This window comes from Mustela nivalis, assembly GCF_964662115.1.
Source record: "Mustela nivalis genome assembly, chromosome: 14".
Lineage (NCBI taxonomy): Eukaryota > Metazoa > Chordata > Mammalia > Carnivora > Mustelidae > Mustela > Mustela nivalis.
Window position 1 is genome coordinate 8,803,168 of NC_139033.1, and position 7,354 is coordinate 8,810,521.

A 7,354-nucleotide genomic window follows, 5' to 3' on the forward strand; every position below is an offset into this window, starting at 1 on the left:
CTTCCCTCCCTGACTCCAGGTCTATGGGCTATGTCTGTATACACCTGAGCCCAATTAAAAAAAATAATAATAATGGGGGCAGCTGGGTGGCTCAGCGGGTTAAAGCCTCTGCCTTCTGCTCAGGTCATGATCTTGGGATCCTGGGATTGAGTCCCTCGTCAGGCTCCCTGCTCAGCAGGGAGCCTGCTTCTCCCTGTCCCTCTGCTCCTATTCCCTGCTCATGCTCATGCTCTGTCTCTCTTGCACTCTCTCAGATAAATAAGTAAAATCTTAAAAATTAAAATGAAATTTAAAAAAATAATGATTACTTTCATTTACTGTAAGTTTACTGTGTCTCTGTCCAAACACAAGGGCTAATTCATCTGGTCATCATGAAACCTTGTGAGATACACACCAAGACTGCATCCATCTTCATCTCAAGAAGATTGAAACTGAGGGGAGTTCTGTGTCCAAGTTCAACGGGAAGTGGTGAAGCCAGACAGGGTGACTTTTTCTTTCTTTTAAATGTATTTTTCCCTTTTTATTATGGCCATGGTTAAGCATATGCAAGACTGGGAACAAAGAACATCAGGAACCCCCAGCTTCCGCAAACACTACAATTGTGAGTCTCATTTAGTCTAGTTCTCCCTCTTTGTTCTTTGGAGGTTTTTTTTTTTTTTTTTTTTTGGATTGTTTGGTTGAATAAACTTTATGCCACATGCAGGGCTCAAACTCACAACCCTGAGATCAAGAGTCCCACACTCCACCAACTGAGCCAGCCAGGTGCCCCTGTTCTTTGGATTATTTTAAAGATAAATCCAGGTAGGGGCACCTGGGTGGCTCAGAGGGTAAAGCCTGCTTTCGGCTCAGGTCATGATCTCAGGGTCTTGGGATCGAGCCCCGCATCAGGGTCTCCACTCAGCAGGGAGCCTGCTTCCCCCTCTCTCTCTGCCTGCCTCTCTGCCTACTTGTGATCTCTCTATATATATTCAATAAATAAATTTTAAAAATCTTTAAAAAAAAGAAGATAAATCCAGGTGTCATTTCATCCATAAACAGTTCTGTATATATCCCTAACCGCAGAAGTACTCACATCCTAACAAAATGAACCATACTTCCTTAATGCCTTTTTTTCCACTGAAGTACGATTTCCTTCAGTAAAACTCACTCTTTTCAGTGTAGAGTTCTGCACGTTTGTACAAAAGCATATGATCATTTGGCCACCACGACCATGAGATCTGGTGTGTTTCCATCATCCCTCAAAGTTCCCTCGTAACCTTTTGTAGTCGGCACCCCCCACTTCACCCCTGGTCCTGGGAACCAGTGATCTCTTCCTGTCTTTCCTAGGACTTACAGAGCTGGAGTCATAAAGCAGGTAGCCTTTTGAATGTGTCCCCTTTTGCTTGGCATTCTGCTTTTGTGATTTATCCTTATTGTCATGTATGTCAGTAACTTTTTCCTTTTTATTGTTGGGTGTTTTTCCATTGCGTGAATGCTGGACGGGTCATGTCTTCATTTCTCTGTCGAGAGACATCTTGTTAGTTTCTGTTTCAACAGTTACGAATCAAGACACTATAAACACTCACGCACAAGTTTTGGAGTGGACGATAGTGTTCATTTCTCTTGGGTAAGTGCCAAGGAGGAAAGTTGCTGGTTTATATGGTGGGTATATATTTTTAAAAGATTTTATTTATTTATTTGACGGACAGAAATCACAAGTAGGCAGAGAGGCAGGCAGAGAGAGAGAGAGAGAGGAGGAAGCAGGCTCCCTGCTGAGCAGAGAGCCTGTTGTAGGGCTTGATCTCAAGACCCTGGGATCATGACCTGAGCCAAAGGCAGAGGCTCAACCCACTGAGCCACCCAAGTGTCCCACAATGGGTGTATTTTAACTTTATAAGAAACTTCCAAACTGTTCTCCAAAGTGGCTGAGCCACTTTGCGTTACCCCAGCCATGTACTTCTGAGAGTTCCAGTCACTCTCTGCAGGTTTCTCTCAGTGATAATACCCAAACCATGTTCCAATATTTTTTTCTAAGTTTCTTATATGAACCAGAAAGCATGAAATGATCCCATGTGGCATGTAGTTGACATGTCAATTAAGTCTCTTTCCACAGGTAATATTTTTCTTTCTTTTCCTCTTTTTGAATACCATGCATGTATTTATTTTTAAAGTGACTTTATGACGTATGATGGACACGCAAAAAGCTGCACATATTTAATGTGTATGACTCAGCAAGTTTGGGGGTACGTATCCACCCATGAGATCATCACTATGAGCAAGGTCAAAGACATCTTCATTACCTCCCAAAGTTTCCTCCCACCCCCTTTACTATTATTATTATTGTGTGCATGTAATAAGAACGTTTACATGAAGATCTACCCTCTTAGCAAATTTAAGGTATACAATTCCAGTATTGTTAACTATCGTCACTGTCACTGTCCTACTCTCTGCTTCAGTGATATCTAAGTGAGATCACACGCCTCTATCTTTTCTCGCATCTGATATATTTCACGGAGCATACCGAGCACAATCTGTCTGGAGACAGATTCCCCAGGTTCAAATCCCAGCTCTGTCATTTATAGGATGTATCACCTTGGGCTCAGTTTTCTCATCAGTGAAGTTGGGATAAGAAGAGAACCCGAGTCATAGAGTGTACAGATAAAGTCAGTCATTTTTTTTTTTTTAATTTTTGGTTTCAAGCACTTAGAATAATGCCTGGCCCTGTAATACAAATAATGTCTTTGCTGTTAGTATCATAGAGCCCCAAAGAGTATCTTATCATTCAATTTATATTTTATGCTAATTAGTGGGTATAATGAACACAAAGCTCTAATAATCAGAAATGAAGATGTCATCTTTGCAAAAATCAGAGTGTCCAATCTTGGGAAGAAAACAAATTAACAACAACCATGAATCTCTAAAAATATGTGTTGAATAACTCCTCAAATACTGGAAGTGGCACTTATGCCATTGCTTGATAGCTTTGGGTGGTGAGAGACACGGTCTTTCTTCCTCACGCTACAAGGGGAATCCGACAGCTAAGAGGAAGTTCAGAGTCAGCTGGTCTGTTTCCCTGCATGGAGGCTGAGGGTGGGGGATGGGAGGCTGCTGAGCCCTAGGCGTGAGAAGCTGTTTCAGTCTGTGGGTGTTCCCCCCAAGTAAAGACCTAGTTGTTCCTGGGTCATAATTTTGCAGGTGTGAGAAAAGGGGGTCGGGGTCGGGGGAGAGGCAGGAGAATTAGCCTGTGTGTCTCCACCTGGTTTAGCGCCTGAGTTGGGCAATGCTGCCTCCCTTAACGACAGCCCACTGGCCTGGGTCTGCACACCCACATGGGGAGCAGCCCTACTTGGGTCGAGAAACTCCTCTGAAACACGTTCTATAAAAGTGCACTAACAAGAGTTATAAGTCTCGCTACTACCCTGGAGAGTTGTTCTTGCCTGTCCATAGAGAGCAGGTGGGTGGCAGGAAACACCAGACTCTCCCTTCCCAGAACATTCTGGAAGGCTTCGTATGCAGCTCAGTCTCTGGAAATAAACTGGGGCATCCTTCCTACTCCTACTCATTTAGATGTTGCTTTGCTTTTTGCTTTCTTCTTTTAAAATGTGAGTCACAAATCAAGCAATCTAACAGCTGGACACGAGATATGGTTGCACTCACTTAGCTTCATATCTGGCAAGGAATTCGGACATGAGAAATATTTGCCAAGGGTTGCTGAACTGGCGCTGAGATTTAAAGTGATAGTTAAATGAATAGCAATTGATAATTGCTCTCCAAATCATCCAAACCCTCCTTTACAGTTCCAATTGTGCCTGTGGCTCTTTCCCCCTGTGTAATTTCGGACAGGTCACTTAACCTTTCTGAATGCAGTTTCCTCATGAGGATGGATCTAAATATATTTTCTTCGGCGTGCCTGCGTGGCTCATTGGGCTGAATGTCTGACTCTTGGTTTCTGCTCAGGTCGTGATCCCAGGGTCATGGGATTGAGCCCCACATAGGGCTCGGCGCTCAGCAGGGGGTCTGCTTGAAGATTCTCTCCCTCTGCCCCTGTCCCCACATGCAAACAGAATCTCTCTTTCAAATAAATGAATAAAACCTTAAAAATAAATAAAATAAACAAAAATAAAAGCAAATAAAAATAAATTTAAAAAAATACCTTCATAGGCTCGCTGCTGGGATGAGTCTGTCAATCTCTATGGATCTGAATATTTTTGGTGAGGAGTGTCCTACCTCCTATCTAGGTCTTCACTGCTGGTACCCCGTACTCAGTGGCCATCCCCTGTCCTCAGCTGGGATAGATGTTGGTCAGTTAGAAACCAGTCCCTTAGTGAAATTTTAAGAAACCCAGCCTCCCTGTTCCGCCACTCAGTGTCCCTCAGGAGTTACAAGTGCTCACAATGAATTCACACAGAAGTTTCTATATGATTTTTTTTTTTTTTAACAAGGTGTGGAGTATACTGACAGCCCAACTCCACGATCGGCCAGGGGTTAGTTAACGGCCACGTAAAACCGAATTGTGACACTTACAACTACTGGTGTTTCTTTTCTTGACGTTTTATGGAGCCGAGAGCGAGGCTTCAGAGGGAGGGAACAGCTAGCATGGGGGATGTTTAGCAAAATAATCATGGCGCGTCCAGACACCTATGGTTTTGTCTGGGTTTCGAGACCTTCTCCTTTTGTGTATTGACTCTTCTACCATATTCCTCCCAGTTTTTACACGATCTGATTAGGTTGAACTGGATGAAATTGCAGAGTTCAGGGAAAACTGGATTTCCCCCTCACAACACTTTCGACACGAAACACATGGCTTTCCCACACCAAGCCATTCTCTGAATCTCTGAGGACCCCGACTGGATATCCTGTGGTTTCATTCTACCTGGCTCTACCTGGAGTTAGCGTGGCCTACACAGGGTAAGGACTTGGTCCCACGAGCCTGGTCTCTACTTCAGACACCAACCCCAAGTAGGGGTTCCCCAGTTTACCCACACTTCTGTCTGACTTGGCTGCAAATTGGGGGTTCCCAGACCCCCTTCCTGAGGTTGGAGCATTTACTATAAAAGCTCATAGAACTCAAGTAAACACTCCACTTAATATCACCAGTTGATTGTAAAGCGTATTCAATTGTAAAGGGTATTAGAACGGATGCAGGTGAACAACCACGTGAGGTAGGATGTGGGGTGAGGTCCAGAATGAACCCATCGCAGGAGCTTCTGTTCCCATGGAGTGGGAATGCACCACCTTCCCAGCACTGGGATGTATTCACCTGCCCAAAGTTATCTGAATTCTGCTGTCGGGCTTTTCCAGAGGTTCCATTACATAGACACAATTTAAAAAAAAAAAAAAAAAACAAGTTTGGTTCACTTTATTTTTCTTGTATAAAACTACATGGTGGCCGCAGCTGGAGCCCGGGTCCTCTGCACAGAGACTCTGGTGTGGGTCTTCACAAGATGGTCAGTGAGTTACTGATAGGGAGACTTGGTGAACACCGTCCGCTTGCACAGGTCAGGGGTGAGATTGCCATAGGTCCTGGAGATGGCATCAAAAGTATCCTTGGCAAAGGTCCCCGAATGGCAGTGCAGCCTTTGGCTGAGGTGTAGCAGTCTGATACCAGCCATTATCAGTAGCTTCTTGGGCACGGGGGCTGAGACAACGGCGGTGCCTCTGGGGGTGGGGATGAGACACACCAGCACAGAGCCGCAGTGGCTGGTCACCTTGCATGGGGCAGTGTGGGGCTTGCCGATCTTGTTCCTCCAGCAGCCTTGCTGCATGAGGATGCTGGAAAGCTTGTCGAGACAGGACAGCAGTGGCTACCTCCTAGGAGCACTTGATGTGTCCATTGGAATCTCTGATGGCTACAAATGCCTTGAACCTGGTCCGCTGGCCCACACGGGTCTGCTTTTTGCACAGGCACGGTCTTCCAAACCTCGTCCTTGAGGGATGCCCCCAGGAGGATGTCAGTGATCTCAGATTCCTTGATGGGCAGGGAGAAGAGGTAGATCTCCTCCAGAGACTTGATCTTCAGGCCCTTGACCAAGTGGCCTGGCTTGGTGATGGGGATCCACTCCTTGTCCTCGGCCTTGCCTCAGTGAGCTCCGTGACAGTGGCGGTGGCCTCAGATGCCGCAGTCAAAACCTCCACAGAAGCCCCCGGGTCCTCTGGGCCCTCCCGCGGTACCCACATCCTTGGCCGTTTGGTGTTGTCTCGGAGAAGAAGCCTTAGACACGATTGGTTAAATCATGGCCCCTGGTGATGAACAGGAGCCCCAACCCTTCTCCTGTCCCTGGAGGTCAGGGGTGGGGCTGAGAGTTCCAATCCTCTGAGGCAATGAAACTCCAACCAGAAGCCATCGGGGGCCTTCAGACACCAGTCATCTCATGAGCATAAATTCAGTTCGGGCTGAATAACATAAGAGGCTCCTTTCCTCCTTCTCACTAGGACGTTGCAGGGGCTTTTGGAACTCTGTGCCAGGAACCAGGGAGAAAACCAGATGCATATTTATTGCTTCACAACATCACTTGGATGTTTGACTGTTTTTAACTTACAAACCCATAAGTTTATATATAGTTTATGTAACGTAGTCTAAATAATCTTTACACGGTAGGTTTGCTGGAGGAGAAGAAGAGGGCTTCTTTTCTTTTTCTTTTTTTTTTTAAAGATTTTTATTTAATTATTTGACAGAGATCATTCGTAGACAGAGAGGCAGGCGGGGGCGGGGGGTGCGGAGCAGGCTCCCCATTGATGTGGGGCTTGATCCCAGGACGCTGGGATCATGACTCGAGCTGAAGGTAGAGGCTTTAACCCACTGAGCCACCCAAGTGCCCCAGGCTTCTTTTCTAAAACTTCCTTTTTATTTATTATTATTATTATTTGTTTTTTAAAAGATTTTGTTTATTTATTTGAGATAGAGAGCGAGAGAGAGCATGAGAAGGGAGAAGGTCAGAGGGAGAAGCAGACTCCCCATAAAGCTGGGAGTGGGACTTGATCCCGGGACTTCGGTCGGGATCCTGACCTGAGCCAAAGGCAGCTGCTCAACCGACTGAGCCACCCAGGTGCCCAGGTTCAAGTTAGTTAACATATAGTGCAGCATCGGTTTCAGGAGTAGAATTCAGTGATTTGCCACCTAGGCACAACACTCACTGTCATCCCAATGCCCATCCCCCAACCTGCTCATCCCCCATCCCCCTCCTTTCCAGCAACCACCAGTTTATTCTCTACAGTCAAGAGTCACTATGGTTTGCCTCTGTCTCTGTTTTTATCTTATTTTGTTTTTCCTTCCCTTTCCCTATGTTCATCTATATGGTTTCTTAAATTCCACCAAGGAGTGAGATCATGTGGTATTTGTCTTTCTCGGACGGACTTACTTTGCTTAACATGACAC

The 7,354-nt window shown here is 45.5% G+C and overlaps 1 pseudogene across 1 annotated transcript; it reads right to left on the minus strand.

Moving 5' to 3' along the window:
- Nucleotides 1-5,435: 5,435 nt before the first annotated feature.
- LOC309847624 (small ribosomal subunit protein uS5 pseudogene) lies at nt 5,436-7,131 on the minus strand (annotated as a pseudogene). The gene is made up of 3 exons: nt 7,114-7,131; nt 5,900-6,052; nt 5,436-5,759 (listed from the first exon to the last, which is right to left on the minus strand). The product of its transcript is annotated as a small ribosomal subunit protein uS5 pseudogene (transcript).
- Between the last annotated feature and the right edge of the window lie 223 nt (nt 7,132-7,354).